At 43.4% G+C, this 7,558-nt stretch overlaps 1 pseudogene; it reads left to right on the top strand.

Annotated features, from left to right (window-relative positions):
- The first annotated feature begins 1,430 nt into the window (after positions 1–1,430).
- Positions 1,431–4,226, top strand: LOC123124341 (uncharacterized; annotated as a pseudogene).
- Positions 4,227–7,558: the final 3,332 nt, after the last annotated feature.

Raw genomic sequence — 7,558 nt, 5'->3', positions numbered from 1 at the left:
TTATGCTGATCAGATATTTTGTTGAGCAAAAGCAGCAATGTAACCAACTCATATAGATGTATGTCTAAACCTATCAGGTATCAGAATCACCACTAGAATCATATCACGAAGCACTAGGGCATATAAAGAGACAAAAAAATTAAAAGCATACAGGGACATAATGCTCTCACTAAATATACAATTTACTTCTATAAATAAGCTCATTACGGAAAGATGGCAACATAAGCAAAGGACATACAACCAGGATAGGGCATGAACATAAGCATATATGAGTACATCAAAGGCAAGTAAGTAATTCTTATGATCTATTTCCATTGAAAATATAGCTGGAAATCACAAAGAATGACAAGTCAGAATGGTAGAGGAAGAGACCAACAGTCACGAAACAGTGAAGTGAGATTATCTAAATCTTACACAAAATAATTCTGTAGCTGAATGTTAACAAATAACTCTGCAGTTCTATGCTCATTCACAAATGTGGTTCAGCAGAAGCACCTCCGACCATTATTCTGTCAACAAAACAAACTGATCATTCACAAATATTCTAGGATTGCAGAGTTATTCTATTTCTTGGAGATGTGAAAGTATGTAATCATGTGGGATAGTTTAAACTGAAGCAATATTCGTACAACGAAAAGTTGACATTCTCGACTCTGTGTAGCTCTTTTCAGCACAGAAAAATCATTGTAACTTTAATTTCACTATTCCCTTTGCTTGCTGAACATTGAACAATACATAACACCAGAGTCGTGCTACGATTTTAGGTATACAATGACTAACTAATAAACCATGTTTATGTACCAGTGCACCATAATCTATGAAAATACGAAGCAGAGAACGTCCAATTTTGTAGTTGAGCATATTTTGCGAGGAGTGCATCCCCACGTTTTGGTGTGCCCACGACACGTTATGAACCAACCGCCACGTTCATGTTCGTCCTACTCATGTGGTAGGAGTGCCAGCCACTTTGGCGTTCCTCTCAGTCGGAACATAAATATCATTAGCCAAATATGTAACACTGGTATCATTTTCTCTATTTAAACTTTACCACTCTTCTTGGCCATAATCAGAACAAAACTGGAGCCAACCTAATCACTGATTGCAGAAAATAACTGATCAAATATGCAAGCTGCTCTGAGCAATGTGACCAGATTAGTAAATCAAATCTGATGCTTGGAATAGATTAAATTCAAAAGTAAGGACTCAGATGCTCTTAGTCCTATCAAACACCACAAAAGTATCCTACAGTTTGCTCAAATCCTGAACTAAAAAGAGTGAATTGCCCTTAGCCACAAATTAGCTAACTAGCCACAAGTTTCCCCAATAAATTATGAATCGCACCAGATCCAGACCTTTGACATTAACAGTAGCAGAAAGCATTGGGCGCATCAACAACCAGACCAAGAACCTTACCTAAAAACGAAGGACGGGGGGGAGGAGGAGGAGAACGAGGGAGGGGGCACCGGAGTCGTTCGCTACCCAAAGGCGAACCCTAGGTCCGTCCCTAGCCCCAAATTTCGTTCCCAAATCGCGCCGCCTGCTGCCATCCCATCCCGTCGCCTCTGCTTGGGTTCCTCGCCGACATGGCTGCCTCCACTGTTTCCTCCTGGGTTCCACCTTCTCTTCCCGAGTCCAGCGCCGCCGCCGCCTCAGGCTCAGGCCTGGTCCTCCTTGACAGGTGGTGCTACATCGCCGACCTTCCCAACAACACCACCGCCGAGGGCACCACCAGCAGCGGCTTGCCTATCAAGGTGACCCTCCGCGCCGCCCGCCCGCCACATCTCTCCCACTTTTGTGTCCACTGCCCTGGCCTGGAATTCCGCAGAACAGCGCCCAAGATTGTCGCCACCGACGCACATCTCGTCCTCCTCTGCGTTCCCATCCACCCCAACAGCACCACCGGAGCATCGGACTGGGACTACTTCGTCTACAGCCCGCGCGCCCAGCGGCTAGATCTGCTACCCAACCCGGACCCCATATGGCTCGACGACCCCGCAACTGCCCTCATTAGCCGCCAAGACGGCGCTTGCTATGTCGTCGCTGCGCTCGGCAACGGTAACTCCCTGTACGACGGCAACGCGCTCATTAGGTGTGAGTTCCACCTCCACCTCTACAGATCATCATCAAATTCTAAAGCTTGGATCTCCAAGCGCTTGTCACTGAATAAGTTCAAGAGGGACAAGCTCATCCCTTTACCTGCAGCAGTCGAGAGGCTGTACCACGAGACGGGGAAGACAATCACAATTGGTGGTGAGCATGGCACGGTCGCCTGGGTGGACCTCTGGCGTGGCATCTTCTTTTGCGACGTGCTCAAGAAACGCCCACGGCTCCGGGATGTTCCACTGCCGGTGCCGGCAAGGTCTAACTGGATTGCCTCCTCAGAAATGGTGACCCCGGCTATTTCCGGGACGTAACTATCAGCCGAAACAAAGACTCGATCAAGTATGTTGAGTTGGAATTCCGGTCAATAGAAGTGCTCAACGCCGCCGCCGCCACCCCTGTTTCCTACACTGATTGGGTGCGGAATATCTCAAGGAAATCTCATCAGGTCATCCGTGATGGCTGGAAGTCCACAACATGGAGCATGGCAATACCGGTTGGTTTGCAGGAGCGCTGGAACCGTGACTGTGTATTTGATGTTAAAGACGTCAGCTTGGAGCCATGCCTTTCTGATCGCATGGCTATGCTGAGCAGCAAGACCATGAAGGAACTTCAAGTGGGAGACCCCATCCTAAGCATGGATGATGACGTCGTTTACTTGCTTTCTGAAACCACACCCAAGCACATGGACAAGTTAGCACTGATGTTTGCTATTGATGTGAGGAAGTCAACACTGCGAGGATTGGCTGAGCTTGATGTCAAGAAGTTCAATTACTTGTCCAGCTTCTGCACTAGTGACATCTGCAGGGGTACCTGAGCAATATTAAGGTAACTTCTTTATGCTGGTAAGTTCCTTTTATGTTTTTATGTGCGACTATATGTATGAATGTCATGCTTGCCATGAAAACTAGTGAATCATCGTGTTGGTACCATTCTGGTTTCAGTAGGATCTAGAGCTTAGCAAGTTAGTGCATCTTATCCAGAGCTATGGCTTGATGACAGTGTGATTCAATGGAGGGTTATTGACATGACTGGTTCTGTACAGCATTGTCGATGCTGTATATCAGTTGTTAAACAAATCCTGGCAATCCAATAAAAATAAGTTTGTGTTAAGCTGAATTTTGGTTGTTTGTGCGCGAACCTTCCTGTGAAATGTTAGCAAAACTGTTATGGAAGTAGACAAGGCCACGGCTCAGTTTTCTTTAACTGTGGTGGAATTCTGTCAAATCAATACTAAAAAGCTTATATTGAAATAAAAAGACAAACATTAAGATTATGTTTATTTTGCTTGAATCGTCCATACAATACTTATTTTTGTCATTAATTTTGAATCTACTTTGAAATATACTAATATGCCTTAAAACATGATAATTATTTGCTGATACCATCATTGGCATGTTATACCCTGCATCTCACGAGCCTAGCTCGGGAGAAACGGATTTCAATCTCGTTTCCTACGAGCCAGGCTCGCTGGCTACTTTGCATGCCACAGGACATGTTTAGACCTTACCCCAGGCAACCAAACGCCCAAAAGCTGCACCCGCAGAGCCTGGCTGGGGCATCTGCAGGGAACCAAATGTGTTCTTATTGGACATGGTGTTGAGTTGCGTTTTATGACAAAAACTAAGTTCCTCTGGGTTTTCACTTTGAGAATAATATATTTGACCAAAACTAACATGCATAATCTATTCTTGCTTTTATGTTTCTTTCTATTTTTTGTGCTAGTTACTGATAAACATGAGACTTGTTCTTGTTGGATAAAAATAATAATTCTTTCTGTAGAGAATTTTTTTTCTCATTCAAAATATGAGCTATTCTCTTTGATGCAGGTAGAAGCAAAGCACTGAAGCGAGCTGAAAAGTAGCTATCAAATAAACAAACTGAAGAGGGTAAACCATCTGAGGTGCATGCGAAGAACTGGTTAGGACAAAGAAGCGTCAACCTGTCTGTTGAAAAACATGGTACAAAGAATCTGGATGCCGACCTTGGAGATTGAATTTCTTTAGTTGATTTATGAAAATTACGTGTAATGCAACTATTTGGGTTATGTTGCTTGCAGTATGCAGATACATGTACTTTCTTATGTACTTGTCCCGGTCAAAAAAAGGAAGTGCTAGTGAACTTGTGTGGGCTAAATGTTTTGGTTGAACCATGTTTTTATGTGTTTTGATTTGGTTTCTAATTTTTCTGTATGCACATTTTCTCTATTGTTCCTGGCATGCCTCGTAATGTCTATCTAATGATTTAAATGCCCTCAATTTACATTTATTTGTTGATGATGCAGTTGAAAACAAAAGCTGTTAAAAAATATATATGACGTTGCTGTTCATAGCATGCACCGCCGCCCTACATGCATGACAGCTGCTAGCTGCCTTCACTTCGTCAGCCATTTTAATGGTTCCTGATGGTGTTGGTTATAAGCTCTTCAGCATCCACCCCCCCCCCCCCCCCCCCACGCGCGCTCAGTCTGTGATACAACATTTTAGGCCCGTTTGCCTACAAATAACCTGTGTTCGTCAGCCAAAGATGAGATGATGTTTACTGGCTTGAACTGAGCAAGGGCTAGGTGATGTGGTGGTAGCTGTTGTAACTTGTGAGAATCGCATCAGTGTATCTACAGTTCAGACCTTGATCCTAGGATTTATTTCTGACTAGGTGATGGCCCATGCGATGCTACACGAAATTTTAAAAAATAATTATTCTAAAAGTATTGCAAGAAACTAATAGAAATATTTTCAGTAACTAAATACATGGCAAAGTTGATGGAAAGAAATGGTACTTAATTCTAGTAGAAGCTTTTAAGAATTCATGTCAGCAATTCATATTTTTCTATCTATATGATACTAATATAAATATCTCGCCACTGATCATCTGCTACCGCACGGTCCAACCACACCAGTACATTATTATTTCCAGCTCGCTGGTTGAGAAGCCCAAAGCCTTCAACCCACACATCTGCAAGCAGTCCTGAAAGGCTGCCATTGGGGGCTCAGGTCGTCTACAAGCTGAGAAATGCTCATAGGGCTAGAGTGCTTCACTGAAACTAGATGACCCATTGCACCAATGACGCAAAGGGCGAGAGGGAACCACCCATTCAACTAAGAATATTTAAAGAGCGATCATAAAATTGTTGCAGCGTAAGAAAATAGATACTTAGTTATGATGTTCACACATATGTTATATATTACATTGCATCGTAGGTTTATAGGAAGTACTCCCTCTGTAAAGGAATATAAGAGTGTTTAGATCACTATAAACACTCTTATATTTCGTTATGGAGGGAGTACTAACTTATATTCCCTCCGTCCGGAAATACTTGTCATCAAAATGGATTAAAAAGGATGTATCTAGATGTATTTTAGTTCGTGATATATCTCATTTTATCCATTTTGATGACAAGTATTTTTGGACGGAGGGAGTAAATAATAATGAATATGTCGTAGGAAATACTCCCTCTGTTCGGAATTACTTGTCACAACAATGGATGTATCTACAACTAAAGTACATCTAGATACATTCATTTCTTGGACGAGTAATTCCGAACGGAGGGAGTACATAATAAGCTGCTGCATATTACATTGAGAGACTACTGGCATTGCCAGGCCACATAGAGCATACTATTATTGAAAGCCTGGATCTGAGGGAGATAGAGCTTTCTGGTAGAAAGTTTACCTGGGCCAACTCTTTGCCCAACCCGACGTACGAAAAGCTTGATCGCGTTCTTGCGAGTGTGGAGTGGGAACAGAAGTTCCCGCTTGTGACGGTTCAAGCTCTTTCACGGGGTTTTCCCGATCACACACCACTGTTCGTTGACTCAGGGGAGCCGAACCATGTGGGAAATAAAAACACCTTTTCTTTTGAGATGGCCTGGTTCGAACGCGAAGGGTTCCTAGACCTGATCGCTAGGGAATGGGCGAAGGGTGTAGGCGGTAGGACCACGGTCGAGCGTTGGCAAAATAAGATTAGGAGTTTGAGAAGCTTCTTACGGGGTTGGGCTAAGCACCTTAGTGGGGTATATAAGATTGAGAAGGACAGGCTCCTCTCTCTTATACAGAATCTGGACGTCAAGGCCGAATCCACGATTTTGATGCCTGCTGAGCTCCAGGTTAAAACTGAAGCAGAGAAGAGGTTGAAAGAACTTCTCCGTGAAGAAGAATTGAAGTGGGCTTTGCGGGCTAAGGTTCGCAAAGTGGTCCAAGGGGACGCGAATACTCAATTCTTTCATCTGATTGCTAATGGTAAGCACAGAAAGAAGAGAATATTCCAACTTGAACAAGATGAGGGCACTATTTTAGGACAGGATAACCTAAAAACATATATAACCGAATATTATAGGCAGTTATTTGGACCTCCGGAGGATAGTTGTGTATCTCTCGATGAGTCCAGAACTGAGGATGTGCCTCAACTTTCGGCTGCTGAAAATGATATTCTGGTTGCCCCGTTTTCGGAGAAGGAGGTGTTTGATGCTATAGCACAGTTGAAAAATAATAAGGCTCCCGGACCGGATGGATTTCCGGTGGAGTTCTACAAGAAGTGCTGGCATATTATTAAGGGGGATTTGCTACCTATGTTTCAGGATCTGTTCTCTGGACAGCTTCAATTATTTCACTTGAATTTTGGAACTATCACACTGCTTTGTAAGAAGACGGATGATGTGAGAATTGAGCAGTTCAGGCCGATCTGCCTACTCAATGTTAGTTTTAAAATATTCACCAAGGTCGGGACTAATAGGCTCACACAGATTGCGCATTCTGTGGTGCAGCACTCCCAAACTGCTTTCATGCCGGATAGAAACATCCTTGAAGGGGTGGTCGTCCTTCATGAAACGCTCCATGAAATCCATTCCAAGAAGTTAGATGGAGTCATTTTTAAGGTGGATTTCGAGAAAGCGTACGATAAGGTTAAATGGCCATTTCTCCAACAGGCATTGCGTATGAAAGGTTTTGATGAAGCCTGGCGACGCCAGGTTGAATCATTTACGCAAAAAGGGAGTGTGGGAATTAAAGTGAATGACGATATTGGTCATTACTTCCAGACACATAAAGGCCTTAGACAAGGAGATCCGATGTCCCCTATCTTGTTTAACATTGTGGTTGATATGTTAGCTATCTTGATAGGAAGGGCTAAGGAGAATGGTCAAGTGGGTGGCTTGGTACCTCATCTGGTTGATGGAGGTGTATCCATCCTACAGTACGCTGATGATACAATCATCTTTATGGAGCATGACCTGGCCAAGGCGAGAAATATGAAGCTGGTGTTATGCCTCTTCAAACAATTGACCGGGTTAAAGATTAACTTTCATAAGAGCGAGCTGTTCTGCTTTGGTAGAGCCAAAGACGAATAGGAGGCTTATAGGCAATTGTTTGGGTGCGACTTGGGGGAATTACCTTTCTCTTACCTAGGTATTCCAATCCACCATAGAAAGTTGACCAATAGAGAATGGAAGTGCATCGAAGAC

Source organism: Triticum aestivum, chromosome 5D (assembly GCF_018294505.1).
Source record: "Triticum aestivum cultivar Chinese Spring chromosome 5D, IWGSC CS RefSeq v2.1, whole genome shotgun sequence".
Lineage (NCBI taxonomy): Eukaryota > Viridiplantae > Streptophyta > Magnoliopsida > Poales > Poaceae > Triticum > Triticum aestivum.
The sequence above is the reverse complement of the archived record's forward strand: the minus strand, read 5'-3'. Positions and strand labels throughout refer to the sequence as shown.